This window comes from Wyeomyia smithii, chromosome 2, assembly GCF_029784165.1.
Source record: "Wyeomyia smithii strain HCP4-BCI-WySm-NY-G18 chromosome 2, ASM2978416v1, whole genome shotgun sequence".
NCBI lineage: Eukaryota > Metazoa > Arthropoda > Insecta > Diptera > Culicidae > Wyeomyia > Wyeomyia smithii.
The window spans coordinates 100,772,002-100,791,899 of record NC_073695.1 but is presented as its reverse complement, the minus strand read 5'-3'; the positions used below and the strand labels follow the sequence as shown (position 1 = coordinate 100,791,899).

Below are 19,898 nucleotides of genomic sequence, written 5' to 3'. Positions count from 1 at the left end.
AAAAATAGTATTACAATGATCGTATGAGCGATGCCAACAGAAATTAAATTACATTTCTATAAATGTCTAAAAAATGTCATTTTCAATATTTCAACCAAGGCGACCCGCAGTTACCTACTGCTCCAAGATAAATGCAGAAGCACAAGTGCTCAGGGTGGAATGATTTTTTGAGTACCCTTATGAGTGGCACATGCTCAAAACAAATTTACGGCGAGAAGAATTTCCAGTAGTTACGTACCTGGAAAGAATATAAACGCAGAAACTGTTCACGAAGTTGCTCATGCCATTTGAAAAGAAATAAAAACCTTAAGTTACTCCCGTTTGTTAGAGCCTGCAACATATGCTGTCGTTAGCACAATGAATGACAGCATTTGCAGAAGTTAGGTTTTCTGCCAAACGAGGAAACTTTAAAATCGTATACAAAGAAAACATTAAAGAAGATGTGCGGAAAACTTTGAAGTAGGTGGCGATCTAGTTTTCTGGCAGCAAAAAATTGCTTTCGAGGTCAGCTTCACACTCTACAAAAGTTTGCACTATTCTAGGAATAACATTTACATTCAGTACGTTTTGCTCAGCCTTGCCGGAATTAGCAACACGTGCAGTTGATTATTTAAATTGATTGCCAATCAATTTTTGATTCGAACTTTCATCCATGAGAGGAAAAGAAATTTTCTAGGACATTGCAGTTCCTAACATGTATGGCTAGGCTATAGCAAATGTTGCAATATACAAGCAATCCCAAATGGGTCAGCTTTTGGTAATAACCGTAACTGTTGGTCAGTAATGATCAGCATGCAGGGATTAATAGAGATAAAGAGAATGATTCCAAGTAAATTCTGAATTCTTTTTGAAACGATGAATTTAGTTTTCAGGTTTGAGCAATACTGTTTTGACGTAGAATACGTCTTACGGCAACATATACAGGGGTCCAACTTCAATACAGGGATTCAATTTCGAAAACCGAAAACATCGAGAGCGTCACGAAAATTGTCCAATTTCAAACGTTTTAAACTCAGTCAGTTTCCAACCGACTTCCGTCATTTTCGTAGCAATCGATTGAAAAATCAACTAAGAACCCGTCCGAATGCAGAAAATTGTGATCTGATTGTTTTAACTATCACTATTGAAAATTGTTGAACCTTGTCGGAACGTAAATGTCGATCTTTGATTGGTTGCTTGCTGCCTTTTCCTAAAAAGGACGACATAAAGGAGAACCTATATAAGAGACTGATTCTCCTCAAGCAAGCTCAATTTACTAGCAGCGGGCAGCAGCGGCGGACAGTAGCAGCGATGGCAGTGGGCAAAGGCGGCGTAGAGCAACAGCGGGCAACAGCGTCGATGGTAGTGGTTAGCTGCAGTTCCTACCTTTTTCAGCTCGGCTCCCCTTCGATATGAGTTGGACCCCACCAGCGGTAATCCAATTCAGATATCGTTGGGTGAATACAGCCAGAAACTAAATGAGACTCGCACCGCCAGGTGGTTTGAGAAGCCACTGTCATCCAGCATGTATGTATATATAGGGTGTGTGCACATATATAACGTGTGTGAATATCTATAGCGTGTTGGCTAGCTATATAGCTCGTGCATGTGGCTAGCGTGTGTGGCTTGCTATATAGCGTGCGTGGCTTGCGTTTGCATGGTTATAGCGTGTCTATGCATGTCTATAGCGTGTGTGGATTGCTATATAGCGTGCGTTGCTTGCTATATAGTGTGTGTGGCTAGTTATGTGCATGTCTATAGTGTGTCTGCGCATGTCTATAGCGTGTGTGGCTTGCTCTATAGCGTGTGTGGCTAGTAGTATAGCGATTAAAATTATCATATATAATTGCAAATAAATCCCCTCATGTTGATTTTAAACATCACAGTAAATCATTCAGAACTAAATCAAAAATTTGCCATGTTGAAAAAACGATATTCAGTTGTCAATAAATGGCATTAACAAACATCATCAACCACAAAATTCACAAAATTTTTTGCTCAGGTCCTACTATTTGCAACAATCAGTTGTAAAATTATCTACGCTACCGCGAACTGCAGAAAATTGTTGTTGTCTATAACCTATTCGTAGCCACTGCCCAAATTTGGCTATCTCAGTGCAACTTGATACAAAAGACAGCCTCAAAATTCAATGTCATTCTTGTTTTGGATACGGCAGCAAATAAAACTGCATAGCTGCACATAGCTTCTGCTGTTGTTCATTGTCGTTACCGGTGCCGTCTATAAAGGTTAACGTCATCTGGAGCAGAGAGACCATAAAATTGATTAACCCCATTGAATGTATTCCCAAACCTATTGCAAGAAATACATTGACATAAGACAGGCTGTCGTATTCTACGTTAACTCTGCGGTCGTGTCTTATAAACAACCTCTTCAACTTTTTCTTTTTCCACGATTAATTTTTTTTATATAACTACTTCGCTTTTTTCAGTAACTTTTCTATCAATACAACGTTGAATTCGATTTTTGTTCCAAGTAGTAATGAGAGAAGGGCCCAATCGCCGAAATTTCTGTTGGAGTAGAGAAACCCAGCTACGACTTTTACTGGAGTTATTTTATTACAACCTTAAATTTCCCCTATGTAGTTGAACTGCCTGTATTTTTTCAGTCTTCCCCCTGAATTATATCTGTCTAATTTTATTTGTGTTTTCTGTGTTTCTTTTGGATATCTTTTATTCTATGGTTACTTTCGATCTTTTTTTCTCTTCACAGTGCTTTCAATCTTGTGTATGTATTGTTCCTATCTGAGTAATCGAGAGCAGCACAGGGAAACAATTTTATTAGACCATTTTTGATTTGGCTGAAACTTTGCACAGGAGGCCTATAAGCTCACGATGTCATTTTGTGTTATTGGCAATCTTTCTGAAACGCAACTAATTTTTGAAAAAAGCTTGTATTAAAATGCTATTGATTATTAAAATTATTTGTATAGTCAGAAGGGTTTTTGGATTGATGTGATGTCTATAAAATTTAAAATGATAAAAATTTCTGTCCTCCAAAATAAAATATATACCTACACCTCGAAAAATACATTTTTAAAAAAGAAAAACAATATAAATAAATTAAATATATAAATTAAATATCCCTGTGTTGACATAGACCAAACTTTGGAATTATCTCCGGAACCGAGAAAACATTGGTGGGAGAAAATACTTTTAGAGCCAAAACGGTTTGTTTTATCGGTACAGTGTCTTCGGCAAAGAAGCACATTAGAGTAGTGAGGGGCAAAAGTACGCACCTAATTGTTCTTGCAACAAAACTGCATGCGGGGCAAATTTACGCAGTTTACAGGACAAATGCTCGCGCTGTATGAAAAGCGTATTTATTACTATCCTTAATAAAGTTAATTATTTTTTTACTGATTTTGCACCGATTTTTTTCGAAAAACAACCATATATGTATGGTCAAACTCTACCATTTTTCGTATTTTCGGAATCAAATTGATGCTAAGAATAAAAATCAACTCCAAATACCATTTTGAATTTCACAATAGTGACTTCTGGTTTCCGTTAAACAACCTCAAATGGGCTGTATACGCCCAATATGTGTATTTCATATCTCAGGGAGAGACCAGAGATCAACTCCAAACGCGATTTTTAAATTCAAGATGGTTATTGTCCAAATACCACCTCATATAAGTACTTTCGAAATCGGAATGATGTCAAGAGACCTGAAAACAATTCCAGATGAACCGGAAGTCATATTCGCAATTCGAAAATGGCGTCTGAAGTCGATTTCCGGTCTCAGGGCATTATTTTAATTCCAGAAATGCACAATTTGGGGGTACTCGACCAATTTAAATTGTCATCACCCTGAAATCCGAAATGGCGTCTGGGATCATTTTAGGGTCTCCAGGGCATCATCTTGATTCCAGAAATACCCATTTTACCTGATATTTGGTCATATTTTGTTGTTTTCCAGAAACCGAAAGTCTCGTTTTGGAATACAAAATGGTGTCTGAGGTCGTTTTTAATTCTCTGGGCATCATTTCGGTTATTCGAACATTTTAGGTTCAACTTTAGAAAATCTATACCGAGCGTCTTAGCAGAGTGATTTAAGAAATCAAAGAAATAGTCATCGGTTTCCGTTATACTCTACTAGAAATTTTTTTTGGAAATAAATATTGAAATTCAGTCCGCGCAAATATATATTTCGTCTGTGACATACAGTCTTCCTCAGTGCTTATGTGGGCTGGTGTTTTCCTATCTCTGGGGATCGTCCCGGTAGCAAAAATACCTATATTGGATGATATTTGGCCTTGTTTTTTTCATCGTTTCTATGGCCACTAGAAGCCCCAGGGGAATCTGTTCCAGATGGAACATTTTGAAAGCATATCACAAAATCATTAAAATGGTCTGTGAAAGTAATTTTATGAGCTTTGAACCAATAATTGTAAGATTCTTTTGAAAATAATCGCAAAACCAAAAAAAAACCTCAGTTTCGGAGCATATCTGTCGAATACCGGATTTCCGGGAATGAAAAAAATACCTTTGAAGAAATAATTTATTCACTTTACTTTGTATTCCTATTTATTATCGAGTAATTTCTGTACAAAAACATCGTTATTAAACACATTTTTTCCTTACGGTTACAGAAACTTAGTGTGTACTTTTGCCCCGCGGTTTATGCGTACTTTCGCCTCACAATGAGTTTTCCAACTCATTTGATTTTTATTGCCAATACCAAAATATTTTCGTCAAAACAAATCAATCCATTCATCCAACAAACTACAATTGTACAAGAGATTTTTAGGTTCTGTTGTTTTCGAGTTTCTGTACTTCCGGATAAGTGAATCGTAGTTCCCGAAACTAAGAAATTAGATCAAAACAACTCAAAACACAACTTTCTTCATAACTTCACACCAATAAAACGGAACCTTATGTGTTTACATGTGTGATTAACTGACATTATAATGCTGCAAATTCATACAATGTTGCCAGTTTAAATTCTTCGTTCGTTTCGAAAAGCCAATGCGTACTTTTACCTGGTACGTATAAGAGGTAGAAGGAACCTGTCATTCCATCTCAGGTGTGCAAACTTCGTGTCAACGGCCATCTTATATTTGACGCAAAGTTTGAGGAGTTGGGGGTCACTGTCTAAAAATCCCGAATCCCGTGGGACCCTATCCTTTTTTGATTTTGTTCTCCTTGAAAAATTTTTAGACGAAAAACTCTGATCACCCAGGGGTGTAATGAGCAAAACTCGAGTTACAGCTTTTTTGCGAAATATAGTCAAAATTTCTCTGTTTTTTCAACAATGTTCTTTCCTTAGTTGATTTTTATCTCCGAATGTGTTATATCAATACACATCCTAGTCATCAGATATAATTGGCGCCGTTAAACATTAAATTGTATTTGTGCCGTGTCAAATAAATGTTATGTGAAGAAAAAAAAAAGTACACATCCTAGAAACTGCGTTTTGAAAAAAATTGCTCAATGAAAACGGAAAAAATCAATTTTGAAGGACAGTTTTGTAAGATATGTTCTTTTTCGTTTGAAAAAAAAAGGATTCCGGAATTTATGCGAGTTTTTACGCGGATATCGGAATTTTCGCGGTTTTTTCAACGCGAATGTTTCAGAAAAGTCGTTTCTTACGCGGCATGTTTTTATTGGGTTTTCGGGTTCAAATCGCTTGTTTTTATTTTGTATGAGGGGTCTGATGTTACTTAAGGTTACTTAAGGCAATTACTGAATATTACGTTTGTAATTCAGCTCAATTCGCAGGTGGAAATAACACTACTATTGATTCACAAATGAATGAAAACCTGTAACAAAACAAGCTTTTTTACGCGGATAGAGATAGTGTATTATGATTTCAAATTTCATGGTATTTCTGAAAAAACTTTCGCTTTTCGCTCAAAGATATTATGAGCAAAACTCGAGTTACAGCTTCTTGAGGAATAAAGTCAAATTGATTTGCTAACAATTTCGCGTGTGTGGAGCATAGCGCAATAGTGAAGGATGATCGATAACGGTTCTTAGGGGAAACTACCACTCCCAGTAGATTATTTGGCAAAAACACCATACCGGAGACATCGGAAATTGCGGGTTCGAGTCCTGTCAGGACGAGAGAAATTTTTTCGCATCCTCGAAAAACAAATCACTTAGGGTATAACTGCCTTTAATGGACCACTTAGTGGCGTAGCTGCAAATTTTGCAAGAAAAAGTGTAAATATTACAACTGAATTAAGTATTTCATTATGTATAAACATGAAGTAACATGTTTATCATCTTTTCTGCATGGAAAACAACTAGATAATACCTCTATTTTCTCATAATAAACGAAATAAATCATCGCTTCAGTTTCCTTTAATGAGCCACCGTTTCCTTATTTGGACCACAACAATTTTCTAATTTGGGCCAGGTCTAAATAATACATCTCTTCAACCGTAGCTGCCGCTGATGAAACTAACTCTGGCTTACGCACTGAGAGTTCTGGATCTGGATCAACTGTAGACTGCACCCATTCTTTCGTAATAGGGAATCCTTTACGTGCCATCTGAGTTATCCAGCGAACAAATGAGTCCTCTTCCGCGGCAGTCAATGCAGTTTGTTTACCTTTCCGTGGGTTTCCTGACCACTTGCTGCTTGCACGGAACATTACGGTGGATCGTGGAACAGTGGAGTGCCTGCGGGCTTCTCTAATCGAAACACCACTTTTTATTGCTTGAAGACACTCAGTAACAGCTGCTTCAGAATATTTTTTACCAATTTCCGGCGTTTTTCCCATTTTAGCAGCAATTTTATACTATGACTCAATCATAACAAATTTTCTGGTAACTATGATTCGCGTCGTTATTTCGACGATAGCTCTTGTTCGAAATGAAGCATGCCGGAATAAGGAAAACAGTATTATTTCCACCCTTAATTGGGCCACTATTTTTTTCAATGTTTTAAGTGTTTTTCTAGTAAAATTTATTGCTTATCTTTTAGAGACACTCTTATCCTACCCGTTCATCGAAAATTTGATTATTTTCGCTCGGAAAGTGTGATGTCAGTACAGTTTTTGGTAAAGCCATTTCCTATGAAAACGTTAACAAACCATGGCAAACCAGGTAGCTGTTTTTAAAAGACATTTTTTGCAGCTTCAATGAAGAATTTATAGTAAACATCTGTTGCAACATTTCTAATGAAGAATATCATTAAAGTTGTCAAAGCATAAATCAAAATAAGTATATTTATAATATGTAATTTGGTGTAAGAAGTTCAGGTGGTCCACTAAAGGAAGTGGTCTATATTAAGCAGATCTACCCTACATCCTCTACTTTATGCATTGGAATGTAAGTCATAGGGGCCGTCCAATAATGCTTACGTATATTTTTCCACTTTTTCAACCCCCCTCCTTCCCTTGTAAGACATCGTAAGATTTTTTGATAGCCTCCCCCCGCTCCCCCTTAGTAAGATCTTACTGCCAGCATATAAAAATTTCTATTTAAGTTTTATCGTCCTGAAGCAAGCACAATACTGCGTTTCCTCTTCTGTCTTCAATTCGAGTTAATCGTCCTTCCGTTATTTTCTTTTTATGATTTTTACCCTCCACACTTTCATGAACATGGTAATTTGAACAGCTGCATTAACAATGTTTTTCTTACGTAAGATAATCAATTCACCCCCCTCCCTCCCTTGTCCCTAGCGTACCCCTCTCTCTCCCATAGCGTAAGAAAATTGCACATCCCCCATCCCCCCCTGTTTGCTTACGTAATGATTGAACAGCCCCTAGGACAAAAAAATGTAATTAGTTCATGGAATAATAATGGTCTTTTTATTTTTGACACAATTTTTTATTACCATCTATGGTAAAATAAAAAAAAAATAATTTCATCAACGAGAATCTATTCCCAAATAAAATTTCATCTACAAAATAAAACATTTTTCGTAATGTTTAAGTTAGAACTTAAAAATTACAAGGTTTTTTTTCTGGATATCCAAGCAACTGGCAACACTTCCGGTCAAAATTTATATACTTTCTTAGTTTCTTGGTTAATTTTCTTCAAATAAAAAAAAATAACAGCATATCTTGCAACACTGTAGTTCAAATTTGATATTTTTCGGACTGACTGACTAATTTGACGACTAATAGCGGTTACAAAATACTATTTCTAGTATGTCCATTTACATAACATATCCAGAGACAAAATAACTTAGTAACGAAGATTGCCTGAAACCAGAGAAAAATGACTCTATTTCTTAAAAATACCGTAACTTGAGTTTTGCTCATAATGGAATAGAGTCGCACCGAATGATAGGGCTGGGAAAAAGTTATTTTTATATATAACCGAATATACGGATTATCGAATAATGGGGGTAATCCACTTAAATTCATGAGTAATTTGGTTTTTAATTTTTCTCATTTAATCATCATGTTCTGCTGAAGAGAAATGAAAATAAACTTATAACCGTTGCAAAAATGTACAATTCTTGTTGGGTAATTTATGTTAATCATGTTCATGAGATAACCTTTTAACCATCATCTGCAGCAGCAATGCAGTTTTTCCCCCATTGCACACGTATAGAAAAGTACGAAAAGAAGTGTTACGCTGCAATACCGCTGCAGAAGTGAAGAAGTGTACCGCTGCAATCATAGACGACGAGAGGCCTGCGGCGCTCTGCTACACATACACTGTACAGTACTGTTTTCTTTCAAGACATCAGTTTTTATTACGTTCCAACAGCCGATTTAGAAATTGCTCAAGAAAATGAGTTGTTTCAAACTTTTTGAAAAACCTTTACCTTCAAGACATCAAATTAGTCTAAGTTCATAGAAGCAAACATAAATTGACCTATTGGGACGGGGAGACTCTGTCAATTTATCTTTTGATATTGATACAGAGAATATCAGAAGGAATAGTTGGTGTCTTTTCATGTTGTCTGTCCTAGGAATGCTCGCATGTGATTGGTTCTTGTTCATTTAAATTTGTTCTGGAAACTTTTTATCCCTTTTCAGCGCTGAGCAATGAAATAATAGTTATAACCAAGGATGGAAAAAATCGTATCTCATAACAATCATTCGGGTATCATATCTGAACGTGCTATTCATAAGCTTTCAATCCCAGCAAACCATCGCTCTTAAAAGTTACACATTCTCACGCATGCAAGAGACAACTTAGAGCAAAGAAATATATGGTAGCTTTCTTTGATGATTTTGTTTCAGTATTGCCTGCTTTAGGCGGAGCGAGCAACATATAGCGAGTGTTTCACGAAAGAATCGTAAACGATTGCACTCAAGCGATCGCAACCACTTTTTCAAATATTGGTTGTTTGTAGGTGGATTTCGGCTACTCCACGTCGTGCTTTCACCGTGATATACAACGATGATTCTTGGTGATTTCAAATATCACATGCTTATGCACCATGCTACACCATGCATTGATGATACCTGCTTGCTCCGGTAAGCAAACAGTTGAACGCAATCTAACGTTCATTTGGATTCATAATTTTGTATCACTGGCGATAATGTCTCAAAGATTCTCGCGATACTGTTGAATGCAAGTGAACTTGGATACAATTAATACTATCGTGCTTGAATCATTCAGTCTCCTTCTATGGTATTTGGAACTCTTAAAAGCGAAAAACAATCAGCAGCGTTTCTATGGAAAACTTGTACGCGAGTGGAAATAGTTGAACGATACTTGATGAATCAAAGAACACATTTGCATGAAATATTGCTAGTGAGTGAAAATTTCCATGCTTGGTTATAACTAGCGTATTACAAAATTGTCCAAAATTTAATCTATCCAACAACATAGTGGATATTGTTATCCTTCATGTGGTTATACTGTTATTATCGTTTGAAATCTGACGCAACATTTGCCGGTTTCATTTCCTTTCTCTACAGAATGCATTCCAGTACAGAAAAAAAGACGTAGTCCCACGTCAAAAATCTCATCCTTCAAAGAAACGCAATAAAATTGCTCTAAATAGTATATTCACATTAAAAGTTAGAGACCTTTTATGGAAGAGTATTCAAGAAAACTTAAGGGGAAACGGTATTGAAGCTACAAACAGCCGATTTCGAGCCACCACTTCGAATTTTTAGAAGCACAAGACTAGGAAATAGATAATACGTTCCCTGTGAAAACACTATTTTATGTTTGCTTCACCGCAGCAAACATAAAATAGTGTTTGTACAGGTGAAGCATTAACTGTTACCAAGCTTTGTGCCTTTGAAAATTCGAAGTGGTTGTTCGAGGTCGCCTATTTTAGGTCTCAATACCGATTGCCTTAAACGATGAATAACTTTGAGTAGATCAACGCTACACGCAAAAGTTCAAGCTTACATCAACCATGTGTCAAAAGGATAATGCAACAGTTGCGTAATGCATACATTGACAGAGATTGAAATCAGAATATGTATAATACACACAAAATCGTAGTGTTTCGGTAGACTTCGGTTTTGGGCAAACGATCAGTTTTGGGGCGCTCAAAAATCCGCTGATTACTTTCGCGAGTCGGTGCGTATCAAAGGCTCTTGTATCCCTAATCACCGTCAGCAACCGAAACAGCCAATAGCGAGCCTCGTTGCAACAGAATTTACTGACGCGGGTGCCAGTAACGTGGAACCGAATGCATATGAATAAAACCAAAGTCGTCGTTAAAAAAATGTTTTAAACAAATCCAATGTCTTTTTAATTGTTATTGATTCGATGATGGTTTTGAATGACCGAATTCATGATAGTGAACCGATCAGTTCATATTTGCATTAACCTAGTCAGTACCAAGATCATCAGTATTGATTACTGCTTGCACTGCTTTAACGATAGCCGCATTCTGCAAAATATTACCAATACCAGTACAAATCATCATGGCAATACTAGCACCGGTTAATACTTCAAAAGTGTTTTGATTTTGAGCCCTCCAATACATTGAACATTCGCTAGAGCACTAAATGCGTTATAAACAACACACATTCGTTGTACTGGTTTCGAAACAGTACAAAAGATGCTCTAAAAAGATGTAATATTGATGTGGTTACGCACAGTCCAACTTTTGCGTGTAGGACTTATCCGTAAAAAAGTTTTTCCGTCAAATGTGCCCCTTTATTAGTCCCTATAATATTCCCAATAAGAAACTTAACATCCTGTATTTGTCTTCAATATAAGTGCTCTATGTTTTGTGCAAGCCGTTTTATTTTATTATCGATTGTTTCATTTTTTTCTTGTTTTCGAAGTTTAAGATTTAATATTAAGCATTTAGTGTAAAACTAATCAATACGATTCCATTTTATATCATATACTTAACGTTAGTTTTGGATTTTTGGCTTTGCATCCTGTCTATTCAGCCATGATGGAATCTGATACAGAATGTATTCTAAGAAGTGCTTATACGAAAATAACTGAAGTGACGATTAAGGTAAAAATACTGCTCTACCAGTCTTAATACAAAATTGCACACACAAAAAAACTTTAAACTCCAAGCAGTCATTTCCCTTCTTCAAGGTCTTCCGTTTTCAATTATGCCAACGCCATTCTCCGTGATTGCCGGGTTGTACCTTCCAGAGTGACCCACTACTCTGTATGTGCGACGAAAGCAGGATACAGAGAATGAATTTATGCGATTTAAACACCTCGTCACATAAAGTACTCTTCTGTGTTACACATTATTGTCGTCACATTTAACGGGAAGTCATTAGGGAAGAATGGTTTCTAGAGGGAAACTGCTTGCGGGCTCTAGTGGCATACTGGCATCAGATGACAGAATTTGATCCTCGGCTCTGCTGTCCAATGGCGCTGCTAGACCTTTGCCGTTGTTAGCAAGCGAAATGCGCGACCAGCATAATGATTTGATTTAAACGGGGCTATAAAGCTGTCCGTGGAAGCAATTACCTGCAGGTTCGAATAGCTATTACTTCTCTTGTACGCGTAAACTAGCTACGATGGAAAATTATTACCTTTTTCACCTTTGAATGGGTTTCATTCACTTCTCATTACAAGTAGGTACCTACTATAATCACACATGCCTATGTTGCAGAATAGTTTAGAAAACTCTCTACAAAATTGATGATAATACTGGTCGAATTGATATAAACACGAATTTTTCTAACCTTTATATAGAGCGTTGATAACACAGTCTAATAATAAAAAAAATAGTTACCAAAAAGTTACAGCGCTTGTCGCTCTGTTTTCGATTTCCAAACTGCAAATAAAACCGCCCACAACCACTATTGCTACGGTTGTTAGTTTTCTGCTCCCGTTCGCAGGAAGATAACCGGCCAGAGACTCGGGAACACACCTACAGCGCACCAACCGGTTGTCGTATCCGTTCCGCACTAGTTGGTTCCGATTCGGCACGGATGGCAACAACACTAGCGCTGCAATCAAGCTTTTTTTTCACCCGTATTAGTGCCGATCAATGCGCTCACTTTTTGTGTGAGCAGATTTTGAACACTTTTTCCACCTCCTCACACCACAACTTTGAACACTTTGGTACGACGAGCGAGAAAGAGAGTCTTTCAATAACACATACGCTTCGAATGTAATTTACCCGTTCGATCAAGGCGATTGTGTCCAGGAGTGTTGCTTTCTATTTAGCTAGTTGATTGATTAATTTTTCACTTCTCTCCTTCCGGTCAACAGTATTTGTTGCTGTCAGAACAAAATGGCCGTAAACTGAAAAGGATACGAGAGGAATGTACCGATAAAACTGCAGCCATTCACCCTCAACCCAGGACTTTTTCCTTCACGTATCACAAATAAGAGACAGCAATTGAAGCTCCAGTTTCTGCTACACAGATCGAAGAAGTTCATATAAGTTCTACGTGTCTAAAAATAGAACCGTGCACATTTCGAAGACACCTTGCCACCTCGTTGTGTATTGACCGGTACCATTCGGGCTGCCAGTCTGCCTAAACGGCTTGCAATGTAATGTCTAACCCGTCGCAGCGAGTTGGTTATTTATGGTTTGAGCTCCTATCGTCCCAAGACAATTTCCCACCTTCTCGGGCGAAGTATTTTGCACTACAAGAAAGCAGCATGGCGTTCTCTTGATATTGCTGTCGGTAGCATAATAATAGCACAATACAACGGTCGATGCAACCAGTCGAACGAAAAGCGCAAGCTCGATCCTGGAACGTTTGTATCATTGTATCATTGTAGAGAGGTGAAAGTGTGCCTCAACATTCGGCAAACTCGGGGTTCTATATATCTAACCTCGGTCACGTCAGTTGGGAACTGGGTACAAGGCTTGTATTGCGTATCAAGAAAATTGGCTTTGACGTTATTTATTTCTTCCTACAAGATGGATAGAATCCGTGATTTTCGTGGCCTATTGGCATGATAAGCACGAGGAAGGCAATGGGTAAAATATAACAACAACAGTTAACTTTAAATCTCTCTTTTTTCTTCTGTTGATAACATCATCTGCTGAAAAAATTAGGTTCTTGGTAGTATATGTTAAAAAACACCATGCGTCTACTTTGAACAAAGAAAGTTGTAAACCCACGGTGTTTAGTCGAAAAGAATTCTGTAAGGGAATAGTTTAAGTTTATGTGGTAGATAACCAAGTTATGTTCAAAACTGAGACAAACATCTTTAATCATAGTAAATTATTTAGCGGCTTTTCAGCCAAATTGCAGAAATATATAAATTTTTTTTCATCATATTCTCTGAGACGATCAAAAGATACGAACATACACGTAACTTTGTGCTAGGATACATTTTTTTTTTTATTCTCGCTTATTTTCCGTCGGCCTAGTTCCGCCACTGTTGTGGCCAATCACCGACGCTCAGGGAGGCGACTCCACACCCAGGACCCTAACTCACGACCCGTTTATTACCGGACCGGCGCCAACGGCTTTACTTCCTCATGCGATGGAAGGCGTGATCCCAGAGATTTTTCGCCTCAGAAAATCTCCCGGTGTCGGCTAGGATTGAATCTAGACCAGTTGGGTTGGTTGTGAGTGGATCACGCCACCTCACAACCATCGACACCAATGTCGGCGGTGGGATTCGAACCCAGGCGTCGAGCGTGGTTGGCGGAGACGTTACCAACCACACTAGGCCCCCGCTCCGCTAGGATACATTGTTTGAAACTAATTTATGTTCAGTATAACACAGTTTTCTCAGAAACGAATAAACCATTTTGAATAATGTTGACACAGTTGAAGAACATCCCTTCAGGCCTTCTGTTTTTCTAGTCAACCAAAACCGAAGCTTTCTGCTCTCCACGAAAATGAGCACAAATTAAACCATTTATGCCATTATTATAACCACATGCACAGTCAAATTCACATTGCAAATTTCGAGAATCTAAAATACGACGAACCATCGCTGCTCCGTGTTGCTCTTCTCCGGTGAACCACAGCCTGAACCATAGTGTCTTTTTGCTTGTTTGTTTCGCAACACACACAAAAATGCCTTCAAAGGATGTTTCATTTGGCAGGGTAGGCAAAAGCACACACAAATTGTGTACAGTGAAAGACGATATACTCATTTTGGGCCCCCGGGGAGCAGAACGAACAACAACCACCCCGGCCCTTTTTGGGTTGAAACATTTTACTTAGCGCATACAACTTTTTTGCATACAGCACCGCTGGCCCACAGAGCGGTTCGGGCTAAATTCATATTTTCAGAGTAAGCCAGGTACCCGCGTGTCATGTGCTAACAACGGCAGCCCGCTGGCCGTGAAGATCTCTCTGTAGAACAACCAGGTGAAGAAAAGCCGAGGCTGTTAAAAATATTCTAGGGTGGGTGTAACTTGAGTGAAATCGGTTTTAAAATATACTACCAAACACAGGGCGCTTATGTGAGCTTAGCGTCAATAAAAAAAATAGTGAAGTAGCAATATGTCCTATTTGCGAGCTGAAACTTCACAAAACTGTTTTTGATTAGGCACGATTTGCCTGAATAACAAAACGAACGTGCGGAACATCGCGAAGAGACACTCGCTCCTGGTGCCACCTTCCTTCCATCGGAGAGGCGGGTGTTCTGTCGTTTGTGAATAAGGTCTGCCCGAGGGAATTTCGCGTTTTTCTTCTTTTTTTTTTTTCAACAACACCACAACCGACCGGTCGCTGTATAGCGCTGTCACCAATGAAAAGTTCATTTGCTAAAGTTGATGAAAAAATGTAGCATTACTGTTCCGGGCCATCTTAGCTCCCCAGTGGCAACACCGGGCGAAGGTCGCATCGTGCAAGTGGGATTTAAAGGAACCATGCGGCGAAGGACACAAAAAATGTACAGGTGGAACCGTAGAGGGCCCCGAATAAATATGTCTTGATCGATTACACCGACACGGGGCGGCATGATGGGGGGTGGTATTCACGATGGAGTTCGAGAAGTCAAGTTTCGAACTGTCGTAACAAAACGAAAAACCTTCGAGATAAACTGAATTATTGTTTCTATTCTCGCGGGGTGTAGATTTTTCTCAACAGGGTAACGCGCTCGTTCGTATATAAGATTACAGAAACATACAACGAACTCAATAATTTATGCGTTGGCACAGCATTATTTATGAACAAACTTGGGATTTGATCAGCAGAGCAGTGGGACAATCTTCGTTGAAAGTCTATTCATAGCATTTTGACGCATGATGTTCTGGAATGACCACTTCGAAGCAAACAATCGATTCCGTCCCATTTCCAAACTCATAACCAAGCAACAACACTCAGAGTGGAGCATCTTGCACTACAACTGCCACAGAACAATATGCGTCACTCGTGTCAAGTACAAAATCCGTTTCAGCAGTGCGCTCGTGACAGCACTTACTAGCCAGCTGCCTACGTTCCGAAACCAACCGTACATCAAACCATTTTCGCTGCTCATTTTATCCGGCCCGTACCGTCGGTCGTACGGTTGTTCAACTCAGAACAAAATGCCTGCTAGTTTACGTTTCAATTCTATGTATGCCACTCATAAAAGGACCCACATATGTGCGAGCCGGATTTCTCTAATATGAACTGAGCACGGAATGGATGTTGACAGTACACAGAACAGGACATAGTTTTGCCTCAGCAGGGACGGATGATTGCCGACGCCAGAGGCAGGAATTCAAAAGTTTCTCGCTTATGATAAGTGACTGTCGGAGCAGCTGCAACGAACTGCCTGTGAATGCGGTCGATTTCGTAAAATATCAACAACGTCATAGCCACCCACCCCCACAAGCAGTAATAACTGCACGATTCAGAAAGCGCTTCCGGTTGAATGGGTCTGAAAATGCTGCAAGCTGGCCTCATCCTCCTCCGCATCCTCGGGGAATTGCTGGTGGTGGTGGTGGTGATGGTGGCAAGCGTTGAATTTAAATGAAATTCACCAGTCAGGAAAATCAAGGAACACGATTTTTTCGGTCACTGACCATCACGAACAGTAAAAAGCGCGTTTTTTGCTCATTATTCCAATTTTGCTTTATTTCTGTGCTGCGAGGCGATTCGATGTCAGCAGCGGCACGAGGACATGAGCAATGAATCCCTTTCAAGGGTAACCATTTTTGTGTAAATTGATGACTTCAAATTTTCATTTGTATTTAAACTGTTGCAATTTGGCAGAAACGTGATTCTCGATCCTTTGAGAAAATTACTTATACTTCTACTGAGACGCATCATGATTCGGCGATACATTCAAATTCTGATACGAAACCGAATAGAACAGCAAATGGTATGTTATTGAATTGATATGCATCATATGAAAAAGTGTCTAGAGATCACACACGAATAATCACAATCTGAATTCATCTCATGGATTGGATTACCTGATGGTAGATTGATGCGCCGCAGAACGTTGCAACAGGCGCAGCTAGATTTCAAGCCGGCCGTTGACTTTTCGGCGGTATATACAGCAATAAATATGAATAAGTATGTCAGGTAGGAAATCAGCTCAGTAAGCAGTAAACGTCCAACGGCGTGTTGCGGAGCCAGTTATTGATTTTTTTTCCTCTGTGTGGACTCATCACTGCGACCAGAGACATTTTGATCTATTGTGATATTGCCCAGGTGTTTTCTGTACTCCGCACTTTATATTATTGGCAGTATCATTATTGAAGTGGATGATACGCTTTTTTTATTTATATCCGTGCTTGTGTGTGAGAGTTTATCCTTTCATTTCAAGCTTACTGCTCTACTATACCGCCGAGCCTCTTTTCTATTCTACCAATATCGCCAAATTACAATTCCCTGAACCTCACCGCTACACCTAACGTTCCTCTCTGGCCAGGTTTATTCTAAGAGGGACTTATTATGTCAAGAGGAAGGAGTCTTATCGAACCTCGTTCCTCCTACCAACACAGCGTCACAATCACAACTCCCTGAAGAGGCACTCAATGCTACACCTCTGGTCAGGTTTATTATAAGTAGGACTTATATTTTTGTCAAGAGGAAGGAGTCTTATCGAAACCTCGTTCCACCAGCCAAGACCGCGTCATAATAACAATTCCCTGAAGAGAACTATTATACGTTACTCAGAACAGTTTTATTATAAGAGGGATTTTTTGTTAGGATGAAAGTAAGCAAGGGTACTATAGAATTCAGCTTGAAGGAAGAGTGAGTAGTAGAGAGCCTGAGAATGAACAAATGTTAAAGTCCTTCGACAACCAAATGGCCTGATTCTACTAAGATTCGAACCCACGACCACTCGCTTTTAAAAGCGGACTCTGTAACCTTGCGGCTACGAAGCTCTCTTCAGTCATTGATTTATATTAGTGTTTAATAAATTAATTATTCGGTAAGCACATGGACAAAACTGGTGTCTTTATAACATTTATTTTATCAAGAGTTTATCGCTCGCTGGCCACTATCTTCAAAGGTGATTCAGTTTATTTGCATCTGTAATTTTAGTTCCAAGTGAACGTGTTTAAGGTTGTCGGTTATTATTGATAGTAGGTGTATAAAGTCGGTGTGGTTTGAGTGCTACTACCTTCAACGTAGCGCTACAATAATCATAATTGTTCGTAATAAGTATGATGGTGATCGCTAACCGAATGCAGTTGCCTTTAACTTTGTTTCTCTGTGGTGTGAGAGAGTAAATCCTCCAAAGTAAAAAAAAAAGTGAGTAATATAAGATTGAGACTTGAGCACGTTCAGTACCACGTCAAACACATCGGAATATTTCTTGACAAAAAACTGATTTGAAATACACACCCAGAACAGGCAATAATTGAGCCAGCAAATGCTCTATGAATATGTTCAAATAGTTGTGGTAAGAAATGGCGATTGAAATTACCTATGCTTGACCGATTTCTAAAGACAAAGGAGAGTCAGAAAAACTCTCGCGATAACTGGTGCATTGAGAAGCGCACCATCGAGGGCATTGGATGCTTTACTCTTTATGATTCCTCGGCATCAGTTTATAGGATCATATCTTAGAGTCTCTTTGAACAAATCATCTCAACACTCTAAAAATTATTGGTATCAATCCCCTAGTAATCAACAACAAAGTTCGGATGAAGAAGAAGTACGGTTTTGATCGATGATCTCGAACATTTAAACCTGACCATGATACTTGAGAACGCGGTGATCCAGATCTCCCTCCAGAATCATTTATTTTCTACAAAAAAATAACCGAACGTGTTTCACAGTGCATATCTATAAAATACTTTTTTTGCCATAGATAGAATTTCAATCTATTTGTTGGCAATGGGATAAAACATTTGTGTTTTAAACTTTGAAAATTTCAATTAAACTTTGGATATGAATTTCATAAACAAATAGCACTGATGTTTTTTTCTCGACGAACAATACAGTCTGCTTTTTGTCATCCATCGGAATCCTTCTTTCATCTTTCGTCTGCCAAATATTATCTATCGTATTATACCATCTAACATCTTCATATTTCATATCTATACTTTGTTGTCTATTGTGTTACAAATTTTACCTATCGTATGAAATTTACGTTTATTATCTGTCATCCATTGTTTATTATAAATCGTCTACCGTCTGACATCTGCCGTCACGCATCACTTATTGTTTGTCATCTATCTTCTGTCAGCTGTCGTCTGTCGCATGTCGTCTACTATTTGTCATCTGTTGCAAATCGCCTATCATCTGTTATCTGTCACATGTGGGGATTTCCCTGCATATTTGCCATCTTATTTTATCTCTAGCCTACCCGTCTATCGTCTGCCACCTTTTGTATGTTGCAGCTAGGCGTATCCGTTATCTTATTTTGTTTATTGATTATATTGTATCGTTTGTCGTTCATAATCGATTATACTTAACTAGTTATTGTTTATCATCAATCATTTGTCGGTCATCGGTTGTCTATTACCGGTATCGTAAAATCCAAACAAACTATTGAAATAATTTCAACAATTCGATTTTTGTAATTGCACGTCACTTATTTATTAGGTATTGTTAAATTGAAGCGAAGAAGGATTCCCCGGGGAAAGTTTCTCCATTTTGCCTTTGAGCGATCTAGTCCACCTTATATAAACACCCAGCGTTTAAAGGAGTAGTCCAATGGAACTGTGAAGGTGTGTAGGCCCTACTACGGTTCTCCTATTTTCTCGCACCCTGTTCCCCCTGGTACCGCCGCTAGACATTTCTTCAGGGATAAGGGTGAGTATGCTTTTAATGCACCCCACGACTTTATTACTCAAGTGAAGGCAAGGTCAGCCTTCACTGGCATTTCGATGGTTGTCCCGGCTATTTATGCCTTGCAGCGAAAGAACAATCTGGGAAGCGTGCTAACTGCTCTCCAGGTACCATCGTCTCCGCACATCCCACTATGTTTTCCGGAGTAGTATCCGGCCCGCTTACTGCCAACATTTCGCTCCTCACCTGTGCGAAACGTGGACAAACAATATCACTTGCTCAGCGGTTTTTCCGCCTCCGTACATTGTGGGGTTCAAGCCAAGCTACGCACATAAGAGTAAATCAAGTAAAAACCTGATCAAAAATCGAAAAAGCAAAAGTTTATTAACCATGTTCTGCATAGTCTCATTTTGAAGTGTGATACCTACTGAATCTTTCGACAGCTT

The 19,898-nt window shown here is 38.7% G+C and overlaps 2 protein-coding genes across 7 annotated transcripts in view; both read right to left on the bottom strand.

The window, feature by feature from the left end:
- Positions 1 to 19,898, bottom strand: part of LOC129724685 (neurocalcin homolog) — a 324,802-nt gene that overhangs the window by 186,983 nt on the left and 117,921 nt on the right. The window lies entirely within an intron of this gene.
- Positions 1 to 19,898, bottom strand: part of LOC129724684 (neuronal calcium sensor 2) — a 273,798-nt gene that overhangs the window by 148,837 nt on the left and 105,063 nt on the right. For 2 of the 6 annotated variants that reach the window (XM_055679783.1, XM_055679782.1), the window contains exon 2: positions 12,087 to 12,601. The exons of the other annotated variants lie outside the window; for them this stretch is intronic. The gene's annotated coding sequence lies outside the window, so the exon portion shown is untranslated. The remainder of the gene's footprint in view (positions 1 to 12,086; positions 12,602 to 19,898) is intronic. 6 annotated transcript variants of the gene reach the window in all.